The following is a 23,223-nucleotide window of genomic DNA, read 5'->3' on the forward strand; positions in this document are numbered from 1 at the left end:
ACATGTCAGGCTTAATGGTACAGGATGGTAATTGTGGGCAGACTACATGTCCCACAATGCAATAGCGCTATAGTGGTGTTCTTTGGCTGCATGATTGGGGTTTGATATGGGATGCACTGGAGTCATGGACATTGTTAGGGGACAGGGGGTCGCAGTCGCATGGCACTTACCTGGTGTGTCTTGGGTGAGTTGGGAGGAGTCAAGCTGGGTCACACCCACGCAGGCCTGTGGATTGATGGTCTCCTCCACTCGGTCCTCCAGTGGTGTGTTCGGTGGGACAGTGGGCTCCCCTCCACCTGTCTCCAATTGCTCCCCCAGCCTCTCAGCAATTTTTTTCCTTTGCCCGCCCTCTTAAGTCATACCAGCGCTTTTTCAGCTCGTCCACCGAGCGCTGGGTCACCCCCACGGAGTTCACTTTGGCGCGGATGCGCAGCCATATGCGCCTTTTGTCGCCCTCTGGCACCCTTTGGGAGTCTTTGCCAAATAGGCGGTTGTGGTCCTTTGAGACTCCTTCTATGAGGTGTTCGAGCTCCTGCTCTGAAAACTTGATTTTGCGCTTTCTCCCACTGGTGGAACCTCCTGCTGCATCCTGTGACATGCTTGCCACTGTGGTGTCTCCTGCTGTACTCCTGTAAGAACACTGGAGGGGAGCTCTGACACTACTGCCTGTACTTCAGCCTCTCACTGCTGAATGAGGGTGGAACCTGCCTACTTCCTGGTTGTGATGTCATCACTGTGCTCAGGATGCGACTTCCCGTTTTTGCGATCTCGCAGTTAGCAAGATCGCTATTTGCGATTTCGGTAATTGGGAAATCGCAATTTCAACATGGGTATCGGCGGATTCTGCGATTATTTACCGAATTCTGGGGGCTCGCAATCGGCGATTGCGGCCGGTTGCGATTCACATTTTTTTATCGCAAATGTTCATGAATGCCGTTCTGCGATTTCTAAATTGCAATTCGCATTTTCTCGCAATTTAGAAATCGCTGAATTTGACATTGATGAATCTGGCTGTAAGTTTTAGCTCCAGGAGTCAACTTATATCAGTAACATGCGGGATCAGTTCAAATAGTCACTCTTGTCCATCTCCTCGCACAGTCAGTGGAAAATATTCAAAGTTCTCAATCGTGGTGGGTGTACCTTGTGGGATGGACCTTCGAGAGAAAGTTGACTATTGGAGTCCAGCAGGCCTCGAATTCAAAGAGTTAATTTTTAATATTTCTAATTAGGCGCTCTATCTCTACTATTTCTCAGAGCCTCCCCCATAGCAGTGGTAAATCGATGGAGGATCTGCTTTCTTACACCACACTGCTATTGGCTAATTTCACTTCTAGACCGCTGTAGAGTATTGCTTTGTCACTAAGCATTATGCGTGTTTATGCTCCCGGTGTATAAGCCCCAGTAGAAATAAGACCGGTGTGAAAGATCATGGGACGCCTATGATCTCCTGAATGGCTTGACACATCTTCCCAAAAAGGTAGAATTTCTGGGAAGCGCCATCGGATATGTTCAAAAGTCTCTATCTGACCACACTTCCTCGATAACAACGGACTAGACCTTGGAAACCTTTTGTGAAGTTTCGAGGGGTAGAGGTGCCAGTTGTAGAGCAATTTGTAATGTATATCCTTGGTTTTGATGGAGATCGAACATTTGTGTAGGTCTGACCACAACCTGTCCCATTTCTTGTCAGTACTTGTTCAATATAGTGCTCTGGTAAGCCCCCCTTGTGCGTAGGACTGCTTCCCTCAGTGTTGTGTATAGTTTGGAAATGAGCCCTCTCTGTTTTCGTAAGCGAATTATTAGTTGGCTACCCAGTGTTTTAGCTGCGCAAATCTTATGCTTTATATTTTGGGCAACTGAAAGTCTAGTTTACATTTTGAGAAAGATTTGATTTCACCCTGGTGGAACAAGTCTGAAATGTATCTACAGGCCCCTAGGTGCCATCGCGGGAAAGGCAGTCCTTTCCAGTGCTGGAGTAAAATCTGGGTTTGCATATATTGGTGCTGATGTTGTTAGAATTTCTTGTCTATTAACCATGTCCCATATCCGACTGGTTGTTCCCACTGGTGTACTCCACGTCTGTGAGGTTTATGGAGCCAGATAACTTCTCTTAGTGGTCTTCTCATGACCGCTCTTTCCGTATGAGGCCATGATATGTCTGTCATCATTTGAGACCATTACACTAAGGTGCGCCATTGCAATAGTATAAATTATAATTTGGTATGGCTAGTCCCCCCTCATGGTTGTATGTCGGAACAACGAGTTCCTCAACCCTGCATACCTAAAAAAACGCGGTCTGTATAACAACCGTGTCTAAACTACGCATTGCTTTACCACACATTTTCATGGTAAAGACATGCATGGTAAATGGGTATGCGTGGCTAAGGTTACTACCCCCCTCCCCCGTCCTGAAGTGCAGATTCTCCTACCCCCTCCCAACCCCGACACTGTGTCCTCCCCCATGCCTAATACCCTGTCCTAAATTCTACCCCGCCCTCCCCTAAGCCCTAAAAACGTACCCAACCTCCCCCTGAGCTCTAAAAACGACACTCTCCCAATATCCCTAAAAACGACCCCTTCCCCTTCTCTGAGCCCTGAAAACAACCACTAAAAAATACACCAAAGCCCCCTGAAAACTGCTACGAACTCTCCCACCCCTAGAAACTATCCCGAACCCCCTCCACCCCAGGAAAATTACAGCGAACCCCCCCCCCCCCCCCACCACCCCTGACCACTACCACCCCTGAACACTACCTCAAACACCCACCACCCCGAACACTATCTGAAACCCCCCACTGCCACTTAAAACTATCCCAAACCCCCACCACCCCATAAAACTATCCCGAACACCCAACACCCTATAAAACTACCACAACACCTCCGACCTAGCCCCCCTTACCTTTCTGCATCCTGACGCTCCTCTTTTCCTGTTCATTCTGAACACTAGAGCGCATTTGCCTTAACCACGCATGTGCGTGGTTAAGGCCAAGTCATTGTTCGGGAAAGCGTGGTTACACTTGCAGGCTTCTGAAACTCGTGGCTCTGGCTTCGTAGTTCCGGATGTTCCCCCCCGCGCTTTGCTTTGCTGCAGCAACCTCGGAAGGATTCTTGGTATTGAATTCCTCCATATGAACTTAATTTATGGCAGTTTGTCTGAAGACAAAGAAAGACCTCAGTCGTGACCGAGAGGTCCTGGTGTGAGAAAGTACCATCTTTCTTGCATTGGTATGCCCCCACTTTTTAGGTCTTGCGCCTGCGATGCATATGGCGAAGCCATATGCCATCGCGCAGGCGCGATACTAATGCTGTCGGGTCTGCTTCCCAGGAGACAGGAGATGTCACGCGCACGCTCTGGAAAGCGATCGGCGCCGGCCGCGCGCGTGCGTTTCCCAATCTCCTGTCTCTCTGGGAAGCACACAAGCATGCCCAGCAAGCCCCGCCAAGGTAACTTTGAAATAATCTTTATTTCTTGTTTTCTATTCTAACTGGTCAGCATGTTCTTTCACAACCGTATCCTTCTCTGCATATTTCTGTCCGTGGGGCTACAGAATGCCAAACATCGGAGGTTTATAGCCTTTCCTAGTTTATCTTAACTTCTTCCCACACACTTCAGCCTTTCGTCCTGCCTAAGCCGCTCACACTTTTACCCTGCCTCCCCCTCCGCCCATCACAACATTCTTGCAGGTCTCCCCCTTTCACCACTGTCAGCCATGCCCTACGGCTCCACCCGGGCTCCCTCTACTCAACCACACATCCTTCGACCATTGGACCGTTCCACTCCTCCCCCCACCCCTTAACACTTTCCAACCGCTCATTCCTCCCCAAGTAGTCACTCCTCCGCTTTTCATCCCTCAATTTGTGCACTCACCCATCAGCCCTCCGCTCCCTCCTGCAGTCCCCCATCCACTTATCGCTCTCACCTCTGCACCCACCTCTCTCACTTTTCTTAACTGCTTCTCCTAATCATCTCGCCTCCTCTCTCTCCATTCTACCCGTCAATCACCCGACCAGGACTCTCGCCGGTCTATCCGTCAGTCCCTCACCTATCCACCGATTCCCTCACCCATCTACCCTTACGGTGTCTATTACTACCCCAAACATCTCTTCCCCACCCGCTTGTTTCTTTCTCAACTCATCCACCTCTACCTCCACACTGTCTCAATCCGAACTCCTCGGCCACTGTTCTTTATTTCTCTCACTCATCCGTCCGGTTCCTTTCCCTCTCCTGGTACCTCACACTATTGTTACTTTCTTAACTCTGCGCACTGTACCCCATCCCCAGCCTCCGCACCCCGCTCCTATATGTCACATCCACCTCACTATTGTCTTCCTCTCATCTTTGCACCCTCTTCTCATCACTCACCCTCCACCCATCTCTCACTTTCACCCTCTCCCGTTTCTCATCACCTCCAACCTCTTCTCACCCCTCCGCCCTGTTCCCACCTCACACCCTCCACTTTGTTTCGATCACTCACCCCTGCCCCCTCCCCCTGTTCCTATCTCTCACCCACCATGATTATGCTTGTTTTTCTTTCTGCTGCATGGTGGTGGGCACGCCCAAGGGGTTATGTAAAAAAAGACCATGCCCTTCCAGAACCCTCACCATTGGAGCTGTCTTATAAGTAACAGCGACAGGGTTTCACGTTTTATCTGAAATGTCTCCTTAGAAAAAAAAACACATCTGTAGTGGACCAGAGGCGTGATACGCCCACTGCGGAGATCTTTGTGGTCACACCTACAGGCTCCAACCCTTTAAAACACATGTGTGGGGGACTTTCAGCCACAGGTTCCAACGCAGGTAAAACATCTGAGCGGGTAGCCCCATCTACAGTGTGCAAGTAGCATGTTACAATGCGAGTCACTGCTCAAAGTTTCATCTTACCTCAGTTGATAAAATAAGCACTACTGCGTTGATTGGTAAAACCGGTGGCTATACACTATTTACGAAGGTTAGGTAGGAAACTGCAAAATCGGCGGCAGTGGCTCGCGCAGAATCAGTTTTTTAGGTGTATCTATATTACTTTGATATATTATGTTGTCAAAAATCGAAAATAAACACGTTTTCCTATAAATGCATTTCTCTACCTACCAGCAATCAAGCAGTTGTTTTCCAGTCTCTGTCACCGTGTTCATATAGGGCAGTTGTAACCTATGTAAACCCATTGATTTTATTTTTGTTTAAATGTAAATCATTCCATGTCAAGCCGTGTGCTTCCAGCCTGCAGGCGGCTGCACCGCTCTGCGACCAGACGTTTGAAGCCCATGTTTTGGGCCAAGCAGAACCCCGTCACATTTAAACACAGCCACGTGTATTGGAAATAAATAAAACAACAGAATGAGTCTTGTGACCCTAGAACTGGATGTACAGACGATTCAAGGGCTTCCAAGGGGTTTATAATCCTGCAGTGCCGGTCTAAATCTAGCTGCTATGAAGTGCAGGTGCGTCATTCATGCTGAAGTAACCAGGGCCTTCCACACATTGGACACTGCGCTGCCTCACACACACTGCGCTGCCTCACACACACACACTACGCTGCCTCACACACACACACACACACTGCGCTGCCTCACACACACTGCGCTGCCTCACACACACTGCGCTGCCTCACACACACTGCGCTGCCTCACACACACTGCGCTGCCTCACACACACTGCGCTGCCTCACACACACTGCGCTGCCTCACACACACTGCGCTGCCTCACACACACTGCGCTGCCTCACACACACACACTGCGCTGCCTCACACACACACACTGCCTCACACACACACTGCGCTGCCTCACACACACACACACACACTGCGCTGCCTCACACACACTGCGCTGCCTCACACACACACTGCGCTGCCTCACACACACTGCGCTGCCTCACACACACTGCCCTGCCTCACACACACTGCCCTGCCTCACACACACTGCCCTGCCTCACACACACTCTGCGCTGCCTCACACACACTCTGCGCTGCCTCACACACACTCTGCGCTGCCTCACACACACACTGCGCTGCCTCACACACACACACACACTGCGCTGCCTCACACACACACTGCGCTGCCTCACACACACACTGCGCTGCCTCACACACACACTGCGCTGCCTCACACACCCACTGCGCTGCCTCACACACCCACTGCGCTGCCTCACACACACACTGCGCTGCCTCACACACACACTGCGCTGCCTCCCACACACACTGCGCTGCCTCACACACACACTGCGCTGCCTCACACACACACTGCGCTGCCTCACACACACACTGCGCTGCCTCACACACACACTGCGCTGCCTCACACACACACTGCGCTGCCTCACACACACACTGCGCTGCCTCACACACACACTGCGCTGCCTCACACACACACACACTGCGCTGCCTCACACACACACTGCGCTGCCTTACACACACACTGCGCTGCCTTACACACACACTGCGCTGCCTTACACACACACTGCGCTGCCTTACACACACACTGCGCTGCCTTACACACACACACACTGCACTGCCTCACACACACACTGCACTGCCTCTCACACACACACACTGCGCTGCCTCTCACACACACACACACACTGCGCTGCCTCTCACACACACACACTGCGCTGCCTCACGCACACACTGCGCTGCCTCACACACACACTGCGCTGCCTCACACACACAGTATGGAGCCACACACTGCTGTGTGTCACTCACACTGTCCTATCACACACACTGCGCTGTTACACACACACACACTGCCCTATGACACACATACTACACTGCCTCACACACACACTGCGCTGCATCACGCACACACACTGCGCTGCCTCACACACTGCGCTGCCTCACACACACTGCGCTGCCTCACACACACTGCGCTGCCTCACACACACTGCGCTGCCTCAACACACTGCGCTGCCTCACACACACTGCGCTCCCTCACACACACTGCGCTGCCCTCCCTCACACACACTGCGCTGCCCTCCCTCACACACACTGCGCTGCCTCACACACTGCGCTGCCTCACACACACTGCGCTGCCTCACACACACTGCGCTGCCTCACACACACTGCGCTGCCTCAACACACTGCGCTGCCTCAACACACTGCGCTGCTTCAACACACTGCGCTGCTTCAACACACTGCGCTGCTTCAACACACTGCGCTGCTTCAACACACTGCGCTGCCACACACACTGCGCTGCCTCACACACACTGCGCTGCCTCACACACACTGCGCTGCCTCACACACACTGCGCTGCCTCACACACACTGCGCTGCCTCACACACACTGCGCTGCCTCACACACACACACACTGCGCTGCCTCACACACACACACACTGCACTGCCTCACACACACACTGCACTGCCTCTCACACACACACACTGCGCTGCCTCTCACACACACACACACACTGCGCTGCCTCTCACACACACACACTGCGCTGCCTCACGCACACACTGCGCTGCCTCACACACACACTGCGCTGCCTCACACACACAGTATGGAGCCACACACTGCTGTGTGTCACTCACACTGTCCTATCACACACACTGCGCTGTTACACACACACACACTGCCCTATGACACACATACTACACTGCCTCACACACACACTGCGCTGCATCACGCACACACTGCCCTGCTACACATTGCACTGCCTCACACACACTGCGCTGCCTCACACACACTGCGCTGCCTCACACACACTGCGCTGCCTCACACACTGCGCTGCCTCACACACTGCGCTGCCTCACACACACTGCGCTGCCTCACACACACTGCGCTGCCTCACACACACTGCGCTGCCTCAACACACTGCGCTGCCTCAACACACTGCGCTGCTTCAACACACTGCGCTGCTTCAACACACTGCGCTGCTTCAACACACTGCGCTGCTTCAACACACTGCGCTGCCACACACACTGCGCTGCCTCACACACACTGCGCTGCCTCACACACACTGCGCTGCCTCACACACACTGCGCTGCCTCACACACACTGCGCTGCCTCACACACACTGCGCTGCCTCACACACACTGCGCTGCCTCACACACACTGCGCTGCCTCACACACACTGCGCTGCCTCACACACACTGCGCTGCCTCACACACACTGCGCTGCCTCACACACACTGCGCTGCCTCACACACACTGCGCTGCCTCACACACACACACTGCGCTGCCTCACACACACACACACTGCACTGCCTCACACACACACTGCACTGCCTCTCACACACACACACTGCGCTGCCTCTCACACACACACACACACTGCGCTGCCTCTCACACACACACACACACTGCGCTGCCTCTCACACACACACACTGCGCTGCCTCACGCACACACTGCGCTGCCTCACACACACAGTATGGAGCCACACACTGCTGTGTGTCACTCACACTGTCCTATCACACACACTGCGCTGTTACACACACACACACTGCCCTATGACACACATACTACACTGCCTCACACACACACTGCGCTGCATCACGCACACACTGCCCTGCTACACATTGCACTGCCTCACACACACTGCGCTGCCTCACACACACTGCGCTGCCTCACACACACTGCGCTGCTTCACACACTGCGCTGCCTCACACACACTGCGCTGCCTCACACACACTGCGCTGCCTCACACACACTGCGCTGCCTCAACACACTGCGCTGCTTCAACACACTGCGCTGCTTCAACACACTGCGCTGCTTCAACACACTGCGCTGCTTCAACACACTGCGCTGCTTCAACACACTGCGCTGCTTCAACACACTGCGCTGCCTCACACACACTGCGCTGCCTCACACACACTGCGCTGCCTCACACACACTGCGCTGCCTCACACACACTGCGCTGCCTCACACACACTGCGCTGCCTCACACACACTGGGCTGCCTCACACACACTGCGCTGCCTCACGCACACACACACTGCGCAGCCTCACACACACTGCACTACCTCACACACTGCACTGCCTCACACACACTGCACTACCTCACACACACTGCGCTGCCTCACACACACTGCACTGCCTCACACACACACTGCGCTGCCACACACACACACACACACACTGCGCTGCTTCACACACACACACACACACATTGCACTTCCTCAAACACACACACGCTGCCTCACACACACACACTGCGCTGCCTCACACACACGCTGCCTCACACACAAACACTGCCTCACACACAAACACTACCTCACACACAAACACTGCCTCACACACAAACACTGCCTCACACACACACAATGAGCTGCCTCACACACACACTGCACTGCCTCACACACACACACTGCGCTGCCTCACACACACACACACACACACACACACACACACACACACACTGCGTTGCCTCACACACTGCGCTGCCACATAATTACCCAGCTCGCAATGCAACATACACTCCAAATACCACTCAGTGCCACATAATTATATGCTACATAGTTACACTGCACTCAATGCCATATACACTCCAAACAATACGACTCAGTGCCACAAAATTACATATTACATATTTACACTGCACTCCATGCAACATACACTCCAAATACTACTGAGTGCCACATAATTACACACCACATAATTACACTGCACTCAATGCAACATTCACTCCAAATCCCACTCAGTGCCACATAAGTACACTCTACTGAATGCAACATACACTCCCCATATTACCACTCAGTGCCACGTAATTACACCCCATATAATTACTCTTCTCAATGCAACGTAAATACACTTCACATAATACCACTCAGTGCCGTATAATATGCTACATAATTACACTGCACTCAATGCAACATACACTCCAAATACCACTCAGTGCCACATAATTACTCTACTGAATACAACATACACTCCCCATATTACCACTCAGTGCCACGTAATTACACCCCATATAATTACTCTTCTCAATGCAACGTAAATACACTTCACATAATACCACTCAGTGCCGTATAATTACACACCTCATACTTACACTACTCAATGCAACATAAATACACTCTATCTATCTATCGCACTTAATCTATCTATCGCCATCACTCTATCTATCTATCGCCATCACTCTATCTATCTATCGCCTTCACTCTATCTATCACTTCGCCACAGCATCACTCAGCACCACCACAGCATCACTCATGGGAAATACATCACTAGGCGCTACCACAGCATCCATGAACGCCACAGCATCACTCGTTGCCACCACAATATCACTCAGCGCCACCACAGCATCAATCTGTGCAACCATTCAATAACTGGTTCAAATATGTTCTCTCAATGTTTCAAGCTTTATTACAAATGTCATAAAAAGATGTTAATATTTCACTTCTGTTCTTGGATTTTCGTCAAAATAAAATACAATTAACATAATCTTCACAATTTTTTTTACAAAAGTTTAAGCTATTGCTATTATAAATTACAATAACTTTTATTTAAGTATTAATTATTAAAAAATGTAAAAGCCATTGTTATTTGAAATATCAATACATCTAAGTCACGTAAATACAACACATATTGCATTACAAATGCTATAGGTGTCACATTTGCAAACGTTAGAACTATTGGCATTGTAAATGACAAAGCTATTAAATTTGCTATTTTCAAAACCAACACATAAATAAAAAATGTGTCATTTACAATACCAATAGCTCAAACTTTCCTAATGCGAGACCTATTGCATTGCAAATGCTTGTTTCTGACTGCTGTTGTGCTTTGACTGAGTTTGGCCTGGGCTTCTGACAACCAGGTACAGAGGGCCTGTGTTCCTTCCCTAAAACTGTGTTGAAACTAAAACCCAATTGGCATCTCTGGCCACCTGTCAGTCCCTAGTAAATGGTACCCTAGGTACCCATGGCATGGTGACCAGAGAAGACCCCTAAGGGCTGCAGCACTTATTGTGCCACCCTTAGGGGCCCTGTACCCTGGCACCCACACACTGCCTTTGCAGGCTGAGTGCATAAGTACAGAACTAAACAAAGGGTCGTCATGGCACACATCCCTGTGTGCCATACCCACAAACCCTCTGCCCTGGCATAAATCAGTCACCCTAGCTGGGTGCCCTTTGCTAGTGGTGTAGGCACAGGTGCATGAGACCTGTGCCCCTACAGTACCCAGGGTCATTCCTGGGCACTGTAAGTGCAGTGATGCCATTAAGAGTATATGGTGCTATCAGGTCGACATTACGAACTCCACAACACCATAATGGCTACACTGAAGACTGACCAGTTTGGTATCCAACTTCTTAGCACATTAAATTCAAACTGATGCCAGTGTGGGATTTAATGAAAAAATGCACCACAGAGGGCATCTTAGAGATGCCCCCTGAAACCTCAATCCACGTCTGGACTGAGAAGCTGCCTAGGCTGCCACACAGCAGACATGTTGCTGGACCCCTGGGTGGAGAGCTACCCGCTCTCCTGGGCCTGCAACAATGCACATCCTGGGCGAGGTGCTAGGTCTCCTTCCCCAGGATGGTCAGGGGGAAGCTTCAAAGCCTCTGTGAGCTTCTCCAGACCACCAGTCCTGAGCCCCACTCTGGCGGGAAAAACTACGTCAGGAAGGGGGGGGGGTGCCTAGTGCTCCCTGCCCTTGCCCTACCTGTAACACCCCTAAATTCAGTATTTAGGGGCTCCCTGAACCTTCCTTCCTCAGATCCCGATACGAAAAGAAGAAGATCAAGAGGAGGAAGTCCCGCCGTGCAGCTGCTAACAGGATGACCACAACTGACTTGGCCCCAGCCCTACCGGCCTGTCGATCATGGAACCTGCTCCTGCCCAAACCTCGGCGAGCCAGCGGACAGCAACCTCTGGACACCCAGAGGACCTACCTGCCTTGACCCTCTTAAAGACTGGGACTCCCATCAGTAGAGTCTCTGCTGCAACAACACCCCTGGTGCCAGCCAGGAAGCTCCGGACCAGCCCACTCTGCACCCGCCGAGCCCGGCCCGTGCCCAAGTTATCCAAGACCACGAGGACGTCCCCCCGGCGACTGGGACCCGAAGTCCAGTGCCCAAAGACCCTCCTCGACGAACCAGACGCCGACTGCAGACTCAGAACCAGGGCCCCTCCAACAGCGACCAGCCGAGGGTAAGCTTTCTCGACAGCTAAAGACACTACGGCGCCCTACAGCCCCCTGTGCCTTCCTTTGGGGTACCTACCTGTGTTCCAAGATCCCAAATTACCTCTCAAAGTGGTGGTCGCCCCTGAAGAGTCTCTGTCCCCGAGCCTGCAGCCTTTGTGCTCAAAAGCACCCTGCACCCAGCCCCCCGAGAGCCGCTGGCCGTGCCACCTTTGCCCTATCCTACTTCCCCATTTGCCCTGAGTAAGTGACAAGGCACTTCGCTCCCACAGCCACATGGCCTGCTAGTCAGCAGCCACCAACCGGAGGCCCCCTGCCCCATAATGGATAACATTGGGCCTAACTACCTCTGCACCCCGCCGCCCCTGTGCCGCTGAGGGTGAAACAATTGTCCCTACCCGACACTGGGGAACCCCTGAGTCTATGCCCAGAAACTTAACTTCACCAATCGAGTACTTACCTGGAAACCAGTAACTCACTTACCTGGCATTGGATAACATTGACTGGTTTGACTCGAAAAATCTTTTAAGTGCCTACTTTTGAAAACTTTAAATATTCCTATAAAATCAGCCGAGTAACGAATTCCGAAGTACTCACCTGTGATCAGGAGAGAAGCCAATACTATACCTTGTAGCCCAGTATTGAACCCCAAAAGTAATCAGAACCGGGTTTACCCATAATCTGTATTTTCTCCATAGGAATCCATTGTCTGCTTTTCTATGAAATTTCTACGGTCTACTTTTGAAAACTTGAAATATTCTTTAAAAATCATATGAAATACTGAAACGTAATTACTTACCTGTTTTAAGTTGAGATCCCAGTGCTGGACCCAGGAGCCCAGTACTGGATTACAAAAGTAACGAGATCGTACTTTACCTGCAACCTGAATTTTCTCCCATTGGATAACATTGCCAGATTCATGTTGAAAAGTTTTTAAGTGTGAACTTTTAAAATGGCTTTATATTCCTGAAAAATCACTGCAACCACTAAAACGTTTTTACTAAATTGTTTTCAGCTTAGACCCCCGGACTGAATCTAGGATCCAGTCCTGGAACTACCAAAGTAATCTACAAAGTAATCAACTGTGTTTACATAGAATAAGTCATTGAGCTTAATGCTAAATTGTGTGTAGAATTGTGTTGCCTACTGCAACCCCTGTACCTATTGTGTTTACAGTCTATTGCCTTTCTGCAAAGTACTCATCTTAGTCCTCTCATATTGAGAGCAGTATATTTTGATACCTGTTGGTTCTAAACATAAAACCACTATATCTTTTGATATGAAAACAATTGGCCTGAAGGTCAGTCTTTGAGTGTGTGAAACCCTTTGCTGACTGAGTGCGAACAACTAATGCTTTACACTGTCCTCTGGTACTGCCTTACTGCTCGACCAAGCTACCACTTTAGAGAGTAAGGTCATACCAGGCTTTAACCTCTGTTATACCTCTGGGGTTTGTTTGTGGACTCTATACACACTGTACCTTGTTCTGGTCCAGTATATATAGAACCACTTTCTCACACCTGGACACCATGTTCATCTTGATAACATTCATTTTTCCCATCCAAGAAAGGAAGAGGGATGTCTGTTTCTGTAAATCCTGTTTAATTGTATTAAGCAGCAGTGGGTATTTGGTCTTCTACAAATCCTGGACTCTAGGCCTGAGATGAATCCATGTGGTATTTTCACAATTTAACCCACAATGTTGTTTTGGTCAAGGCTTCATGTTATTAATACCAATTAGAACATTTTAATGTTGAGCGCTCCATTGAATACAGTGGAGTGCTCCAGGATTTTAATGGGTGGTAGAAGCCCAGAGCAGCAGCATTCCAATGTATGTTCTCAGCTGTTGCTGTGAACAAAGGCTGGACGGAGCCCGAGGCAATTTCAATCCCTTTGGGCTCCGTGAGGCCTTTGTTTTACAGATTAGAACATTCTGCCCTCTAGAGGCGGAATGTTCTAATAGCCTTAGAGCCCTCCATAGCAGGCTCTGCCGGCCATTAAAGTCCTGTTCCCTTGTTAAAGGCCCTCTCCTTCGGCTCGGGGCTTTAATGCTGGAGCGGGCCCTTGATGGCAGAAAAGCCTGCTAAGGCAGGCTCTAAGGCTATATTACAGACTGAAATACAGCAAACAACAACTGAAAGGTGAGCAGTTAATTTTGCAAATGGATTGCCATTGAGTGAGTGACTGGCGCGTGGGATTACCAGCTCAATAAATCATACTCCCCTGGGCCCATAAACATTCACACCTTTGAACCGGTGCTTCTATTTCCTGCCTATCAGGATTTTTTTATTTCTTAGGACTTATACCTGTACACCATGACTTACTAATCCTTTATCACCTATGCTATAAGTCCTAGGGATCGAAAAGGGAGTTAGCATAATAGGTAACAATTTAATAATTTACCTTTACTCCAGTATTGGAACTTTCATAGATTCCCATTGCTTGTATCATTCTCCGTCGTCGGAATGGGAGCCTCGGTAATAATATATATATATATATATATATATATATATATATATATATACCTAGGTAAATACACCCTAATAGGTGTAAGAAATTAGGCCTAGGCCTCATTATCTTTTGTAGCCTATTGGTGTCATTATGTAAAAAGACCCAAAGTCACCTTAGCAACCAATCAGATCAGCCTCACCCTGTAGAACCTTCCTGAGAAAGCTCAGAGCCTCAGATTTTCTACCGCATCGTTGGTGACAGGGAGTCTCCTTAGAGCTCTGCTCTAACTTCTACTTGAGGTACTATTTAAACAGTTTTTCTGACAGGATTTCTTTCAACCTTGACATGGCTGATAAGGAAAAGAAGAGCCTTTTCAGGTCTTGTGCCACTTGTGGCAAAAAACGACTTTATGCTGAAGATCAACATAATGACTGTATATACTGTCTATACCCAGACCATAAGGTCGAGGGGTGTAGTATATGCAGGAGGATGCCAGTGAAAACCCTCCGTGATCGTGAAGGAAGGCTACTTCTGTGGCTCAGGAAGTTGGAAAGGAGGGAAGTAGTGGTTTCTGGTGATGAGGAAGATGCCAGATCATCATCTTCTAAGACATCGTTGAAGAGAGGTGGATCATCTGTGGAGGTTTCAACTGAACCCCCCTCAAAGGCTATGCGTGGGACCTCTGATAGGTCTGGCAAGCCAGGGCCTAATGAATCTCCTCACGTGAGTGTAAAGGAGAGGGAAAGGCAAGCACCACAGGTGCAAAAGGCTAAACTGGATGAGAGCTCGGCTGGGCCTCCCCACCAGGAAAAAGTAGCCAAGTCCTTCAAAAAACCGACTGTGGAGGCCTCTACAGTGGTCAAGAAAGACTCTAAAGCATCTGAGGTGAATTTTTCTCCTCAGTCGTCGATGAGCCATCCAGCGACGACGAGGACGACGACGACGAGAGCGTCAACGAAGACTTCGACGTCGATTCCGTCGACGAAGACTGGATCGACGACAGCGTCGACGACGATAACCACGTCGACGGTTACCACCTCGTCGACGAAGACCATCCCGTCGACTATGACTATTCCGTCGACGGTAACAATCTCGACTGCGACGATCGCGTCGACGACGACGAGCCCGTCGACGAGGACGGTTCCGTCGACGAGCCCGTCGACGATGATGAGCCCGTCGACGATGACAGTTCCGTCGACGATCCCGTCGACGGTGAAGGGACTCTCGTCGACGGTACCGTCGACGACGATTCAAAATAAGGAGAATGTGGATTTGTTTTCAACGCCGTCGACGGCAGGGGCTGCAGAAAGCATCAGGAAGAGGAGGATAACTCCAGATATGACTTCACCTAGAAAGGTGCCTTCATTACCTCCAGCCCTTTTGTTGGATGAGGAGGACTACTCAGAGGAGGAGAATGAGATGTATGGGGATGCATACAGTCCATCTCAGTTGAATCTAAAATACCATGATTCGGACTTGGATGAGGAGTATTATTATCAACAGGAACAGCGACCACAAAAACAGGTCCCATACCAGGAAACCCAACCACAGCAGGGCATGGTAACAATGCCTATGAGTCTTTTGACAGACTTAAGGGCAATGCTGGAGGAGTATAGGAGCAGGCAAGGGTCGCGACCAGTGGAAGGTCAAGCGCAGGTTCAACCGCAGGTGGTGGCAGCTCAGTCAGTACTGCCTGCACAGGAGGAACATGAGAGGGAATATCCTCGGCAGACGCAAGTCCAAGTTGATACCTCGGATGAGGATGAAACAGGGCAGAACCAAGATCAAGACCCTGATAACGAATGGAACCAGTATATAGCTCCGGATCCGGCTTCACCAGTGCCAGACCCGGTCGATTCGCCTCCGGCAGATGTAGGAGGTTTCTTCAGTTTGATGGAAAGAGCCACAGCACGCTTTAAGCTAACAATGCCTACAACATCTACGGATTGTTTCTTGTACGATTTTAAAGAGGCATACCGTAAGGCGGTGCGTTTGATTCCCATTGTAGAACACATATGGGAGGAAGGAAAAAAGGTGATGCAGTCCCCAGCGACGGTCATTCCAACTCTTCCGCGCTTGGAGAAAAAATATAAAGCTCCGGATGACAGTCCCGCCTGCTTGATTGTACAACCTAGACCAGACTCGGTCATATCGCAGGCGGCGCAAAAGAAGTCGCGGAATCCTTCGGCCACCCTCACAACTCCACCAGACAAGGAGGGTAGAAGGTTGGACAACGCGGGGAAGCGTTTTTCGTCGATGGCTAGCTTATTAGTCAGAGCGGCGAATGCATTGGCGATCCTAGCAAGATACGACTGCCAGATGTGGAGTGATGTGGCACACTATGTGGACCTTCTAGCGGATGATTCTAGAGCCGAAGCACAGAAACTTCTAGAAGAAGGGCAACGTTCCTCTTCGGAAATGATAGACTGCGCGATGGACATCGCCACCATCTCTTTCCGTGCTCTGGGCAGCGCGGCGGTTCTTCGGCGACAAGGGTGGCTGCGAGCGACTTACTTCCGGCCAGAGGTCCAGAATAGGATTTTGGACTTACCCTTTGATGGGGACATGTTATTTGGGAAACATGTCGATGAGACCCTACAGGGTATAAAGAAAGACACAGAGACAGCAAGGGCTGTGGGAAACCTACAATATAGGAAAACACCGTTCCGTGGAGCACGAGGAAGAGGTTTCACTTCACCAAGAGGAGGTTATCAGCAGCAGCGATACTCGCAGCAGTCGCAGTCGTACAGACCTCAGTACGGCAATCAGTACTATCAGCGACAGTCGCAAACCCAATCTTTCTCTCGTCAGAACGCTCGTGGACGACAGGGGCGTCAGGGCAAGGACGCTGGCAAGCGTCAATAGCGGCCTCCTGACTCTGCCAACTGTTCCTCCGCTTCTGGGGTCTCCAGTGGGCGGCAGGATATCACAACATCTGAGCAGCTGGGAAGATATTACATCGGATCAGTAGGTATTGAACATCATCCGAAATGGGCATACACTAGAATTCCAGGAATTTCCACCTACAAGAGCTCCCCACGCCACTACTTCGAAACATCTAAACCTTCTACAAAAGGAAGTTCAACAAATGCTTCTGAAAGGGGCTATCCAGCGTGTTCCCCTATCACAAAGAGGAGAAGGTTTCTATTCAAGATTTTTTCTGATCCGCAAAACAAAACAAAAGTGGTGTCCTATCCTGGACTTGAGGGAGCTCAACACCTATCTCATGAAGCTGTCGTTTCGGATGATTTCACTTCAGGACATATTGCGCCTCTTGAACCCAGGCGACTTCATGGCGACATTAGACCTGGAAGATGCCTATTTTCATATCCCGATCCATCCAGCTCACAGACGTTTCCTTCGCTTTACAGTAGGCAAGAGTCACTTCCAGTTCATGGTGCTCCCATTTGGATTAAAGTCCGCTCCTCGGATATTCACAAAAGTGCTGGCCCCGGTAGCAGCATTTCTGAGAAGACAGTCACTGGAAGTATTCCCGTACTTAGACGACTGGCTGCTGAAGGCTCCAAGCTTACAAGAGGCATCAAAAGCAGTGAACACATGCCTAAACCTCTTTATTCATCTGGGTTTACAACTCAACAAGGAGAAATCGGTTCTTCAACCGGCAGGTACGGTGAAATTCTTAGGAGCAATACTCGATACTCAGGTGTGCAAGGCCTTCCCATCGGAAGAGAGACAGATGAAACTCATGTCGTCAGCCACTCGTTTGCAGAAGAAAAGTTGGATGACAGTCAGGATGTACAAATCTCTTCTAGGGTCGATTTCATCCTGTATTCAATTGATTCCGCACTGCAGGCTGCGAATGCGCCCCTTGCAGGAAGAACTGGACCTTCAGTGGAGACAAGTGGAAGGGTCGTTCGACGACAGGGTGACGGTTACCCAGCAGATGAAACGGTCGGTTTCATGGTGGATGAAAAGATCTCACCTCACTGTGGGACTCAGTTTCAGGGCTGCACCGGCTCCTCACGTCATTACCATGGACGCTTCTCTTCAAGGTTGGGGAGCGGTCATGCAAGACCTCCAGGTCAGTGGTCACTGGACTCCGGAAGAACGTCGCTTACATATCAACGTTCTGGAGCTAAGAGCTATTCGATTGGCGATGTTGGCTTTCCTTCCAAGGATTGCAGATTCGGCAATCCTGGTGCGGACGGACAACACCACCGCAATGCATTACGTCAACAAGCAGGGAGGCACAAGATCGCCACTGCTTTCACAGGAAGCCCAAATACTGTGGGAATGGGCGATATCGCAGAACATCACGCTCGTGGCAGAACACCTTCCAGGAGTATGCAACACAAAGGCGGATACACTAAGCCGCCTGAGAGCAGTCTCGCACGAGTGGGAATTGGAGAGCACAGTGGTCAAGGACATCTTCTTCCATTGGGGGACCCCAGCGATCGACCTGTTTGCAACACCAGGGAACAAGAAATGCCGGTGTTATGCAAGCAGGGAACACCATCGAGGGTCACTGGGGAATGCCCTTTCGATGTCTTGGTCAGGCGCGTTTGTTTACGCCTTTCCGCCATTTCCCCTGATTCCTCGAGTCCTCAAGAAGCTCAAGATGGACAGGTGCAGGATGATACTAATAGCGCCTGCCTGGGCTCGCCAGTTTTGGTACAAGGAGTTGCTTCTTCTATCAGAGACACAGCCCATTCATCTGCAACCCAAACAGACACTTCTGTCAATGTACAACGGCCAGGTTCTTCACCCGAACCCGAGCTCGCTTCAATTAACAGCTTGGCTCCTGAATACAGAGAGTTTAAGGATTTAAACATCTCAGAAGAATGCAGGAACATCTTGGCACAGGCACGAGCTCCTAGCACTAATAAGACATATAGAGCGAAATGGAAGAGGTTCTATTTGTGGTGCCAGAGAGAAAAAGTACATCCATTCTCTTCAGCTCCGCATCAACTCTTGCCATACATTCTATCGTTGGCACAGGCAGGCCTGGCTCATGCTTCTATCAAGGTCCACTTGGCAGCTATTTCCAGATATAGAAGAACGAGATCGGGCCCTTCTCTATTATCAGCAAGAGTAATAAAACAATTCCTGAAAGGACTGTTTAGAGATTTTCCGCCAGTTAGGCCCCCGCCTCCGGTGTGGCACTTGAATGTGGTCCTGGCTCAACTGATGAGATCGCCATTTGAGCCAGTACATAAGGCGGACCTAAAGTTCCTATCATGGAAAGTGGCGCTTCTTTTGGCACTCGCCTCTGCAAGGAGAGTAGGAGAGCTTCAGGCTTTAACTATCAAAGAACCCTTCTTGCAGTTCAAGAATGATACATTGATCCTACGAATGAACCCCAAGTTCATTCCGAAGGTACCGACAGACTTTCATCTTAACGAACCAGTGGTTTTGAAGTCTTTTTTTCCTCGACCTTCAACCCAGGCTGAGAGGACACTTCATTCTCTGGACGTTCAGAGATGTTTGAAATTCTATCTACAACGCACAGCTGGATTTCGAAAGACACCCCAGCTGTTTGTGGCTTTCGGAGCCCCAAGGAAAGGATTTCCATTGTCAAAACAAGGGATTTCTAGATGGATAACAAGTGCGATCTGGTTCTGCCACCAGGCGGCAGGCAAGCCTTTGCAAGGACAGGTGAAGGCACATTCCACAAGGTCAATCTCCGCATCAACAGCGCTGTTTGCTGGAGTATCCATAAAGGATATTTGCAGAGCGGCCACCTGGAGCAGTACGCACTCATTCACGAGACACTACTGCCTGGAGGCGGCTGCAAAGGAGGATTCGGCTGTAGGACAGGCAGTCCTGAGAAATCTCTTCCAATAAGAGGTGAGCTTTCCTCTCTTCCCTCCTCCTGTTTTTTCAAACATTTCGTTTCTTATGCTTTTGTTACTGCTTTATGGTTGTTATAATCTGTGATATCATTAGTTTGTAATGATTCTGTAACTGTGCACGAAATGTTTGAGGTATGCTAACTGCTATCTACTCTGATACAAGCAATGGGAATCTATGAAAGTTCCAATACTGGAGTAAGAAACAAGTTACTTACCTGTAACTTTAGTTCTCCAGTATTGGTAACTTTCATAGATTCCCATGCGCCCACCCGCCTCCCCTGGGAAAGCTCACTTTAGGGCTAGGTGATTATGTGGCAAGACAACGGCTACGAAAATCTGAGGCTCTGAGCTTTCTCAGGAAGGTTCTACAGGGTGAGGCTGATCTGATTGGTTGCTAAGGTGACTTTGGGTCTTTTTACATAATGACACCAATAGGCTACAAAAGATAATGAGGCCTAGGCCTAATTTTTTACTTTTTTACACCTATTAGGGTGTATTTACCTAGGTATATATATATATATATATTATTACCGAGGCTCCCATTCCGACGACGGGGAATGATACAAGCAATGGGAATCTATGAAAGTTACCAATACTGGAGAACTAAAGTTACAGGTAAGTTACTTGTTTCTTCCTGAAATAACCACAGACTCAGGAGAAGTTTTAAACACTTTATCTATGCACGTTCTGTCAGCGGCCACAATACAGTGACCATGAATTTTACAAGTAAGAAAATGATTAATAGGACATAAAGTTTGCAAGAAATCACAGTAACACCTTTAGACATTGGTACCTTGGAAGGGTGAGAAAGGGAAATAGCACAAGGACATACCACATGGATTATATTTACCTAGAATGGTGCGAGGACAAATCCTGACCACGGGCTGGGGCAAAGAAAGGGCTCTCGACTAATCCCGTGCCAACAGGATAGGTGCAAATCAGGACAGGTAATCTCCACTAGTGCAATGCCAGCGTCGCACCCCCCCCCCCCCCTCTCTCTCTACGCCAAATTCTGATACCCCGATTGGGTAATCGATACTTCTTCCTCAGCAAAACGTCGATTCTTCTGACAGAGTGCTCCGCCAGCACCTCTGCTCTCGATCTCCTATAGCATGCGTTGGGTCAGTGACCGGTCAGGTAATCTGACAATTTCTCTAACTAAGCCTACCTTAGTTATACCATTTCCAGGGCAATGTACCACCCCTAAATGATGCAAATCTATGTGTTCCCCTTCAGTTCATTTGCCACCCGAGTGGGATGGGTATGCTCAGACGTGAGTCCCATGCTCGCCACACCACTGGATTCAAGCAAGCCGAGCTGAAGACTGCTGGAATGCCAGAAACGGGTCCTCGGAAGCTTGTTTCCGGTCCAGGGAAGGCATGGCTTGGCAGTTCGGGCTGGACTGTTCCCATGAGGCACAGGGTCAGACTGATTTTCATATGGCCATGTCTGAACTGGGGTGGTGTGGAGTGCAAAAAAACGATGGATTTAGGCCCAGAACTCTGTACTGGGGTGAATGTATGACATTGTTCTGCATTCTGTCCATCAACTGTGGTTTTTGCACCCCTTCAGTGATTGGCCAGAGAGATGAGGAGAGGTCATCACACCATACTAAGATGAGGTCATTTTCATTGACTTATATTGCTCAAGTTCCCGCCCATAATTTATTTTCCCATGAGTTTTATTCCACCCATCAATATTATTTCATTTTATTATACAAAGTTTCAAGTCTTTTCCTTTCCCAGGTTATGAATTCATGGTTTCCAGGCGCATTGCTGGAAAGACAGTCACTGGCACCAGTTCAATGCCATTGCTTGAGGCTTCTCAAAGTTCTCGGCTCATGCGCAGAGCGGTTTTCTGTATGGCTGTTCATGTCACCCTTAGACCCAAATACGAGCTAGTAACAGTCAAAGAATAAACGCATATTAGAATACAAAAATAAATGAATGCACTGTATACCACTCATCTCTACTCTAACACCATTACTTTATTTATACTATAGAATTAATAGTTAAGCAGAACAAACAAAGTTTAGTTGAAGCAATAGCAGGTGTTTAAATGTGTGAGACATAAGGCGGCCATCTTGGCACTAGTGCACAGCTGCAAGAAATTCCCACCAAGAGCAGAGATGCGTCACACCACATAGATGTGGCAGACGCATGCGCAGAAAGATGCCCGCATTTTCGGCGGCTATTTTAGGACACTCTGGTTACTGTTAGTAAAAGCACATAGACAAGCTTCCCTTAGATGCTAGAAATGTCGTGAAAATGCAAATATTAGTAAACAAAACGTCTTGATTAATTAGTTATATGTTCTTTCGAGAGGGCTGAATACAAGCAAGTTTCTGTACATATGAAACCTTGCTCCATCGTGACTACATGTGGCACTTGTATTTAGTAACCTTCCGTCTATTTGAGTTAGAAAGATTTGTTTTTGTTGAAATCCGCAAACTATGCAGTCGTTGTTGGATTATGAGGTAATTGTAAATCCATAATTATATGGAAATCTCCACAGAATTCCAGTGGCCCTGCAAAAGGTTATGAGGGTGAGGAACCCTATATAATATGAAGAATTGGCAGGGTGAGGGCACCGTTCGATAGAGGTGCTAAGAAGTGGAGGATTTTATTTGGAAGCTGGTTTAATGAAGGGAGAGAGTTGAGAGTTAAACAGAATATACTCACACCAGGCATTCCCATAGGACCAGAAATGCATTAGCATGATCCTACCCTGTGTACATAATTTGCCTTTTTACCATTTTATAGAGAGCGGTTTAGTTTTGCTAGTGTGATGATGGCACCCATCATTGCCCTGCTTGTTAAATATTTCTGGGATAACTCCATCGTGATTTGTGCAACCTCCTAAACGTTTCAGTTTTTGCATAGACTCC

At 49.2% G+C, this 23,223-nt stretch overlaps 1 protein-coding gene across 1 annotated transcript in view; it reads left to right on the top strand.

The window, feature by feature from the left end:
* PYGM (glycogen phosphorylase, muscle associated) overlaps nucleotides 1–23,223 on the top strand; it is a 138,220-nt gene that overhangs the window by 23,411 nt on the left and 91,586 nt on the right. The gene's annotated exons all lie outside the window — the stretch shown is intronic.

The sequence above is a fragment of the Lissotriton vulgaris genome, chromosome 9 (assembly GCF_964263255.1).
Source record: "Lissotriton vulgaris chromosome 9, aLisVul1.2, whole genome shotgun sequence".
Lineage (NCBI taxonomy): Eukaryota > Metazoa > Chordata > Amphibia > Caudata > Salamandridae > Lissotriton > Lissotriton vulgaris.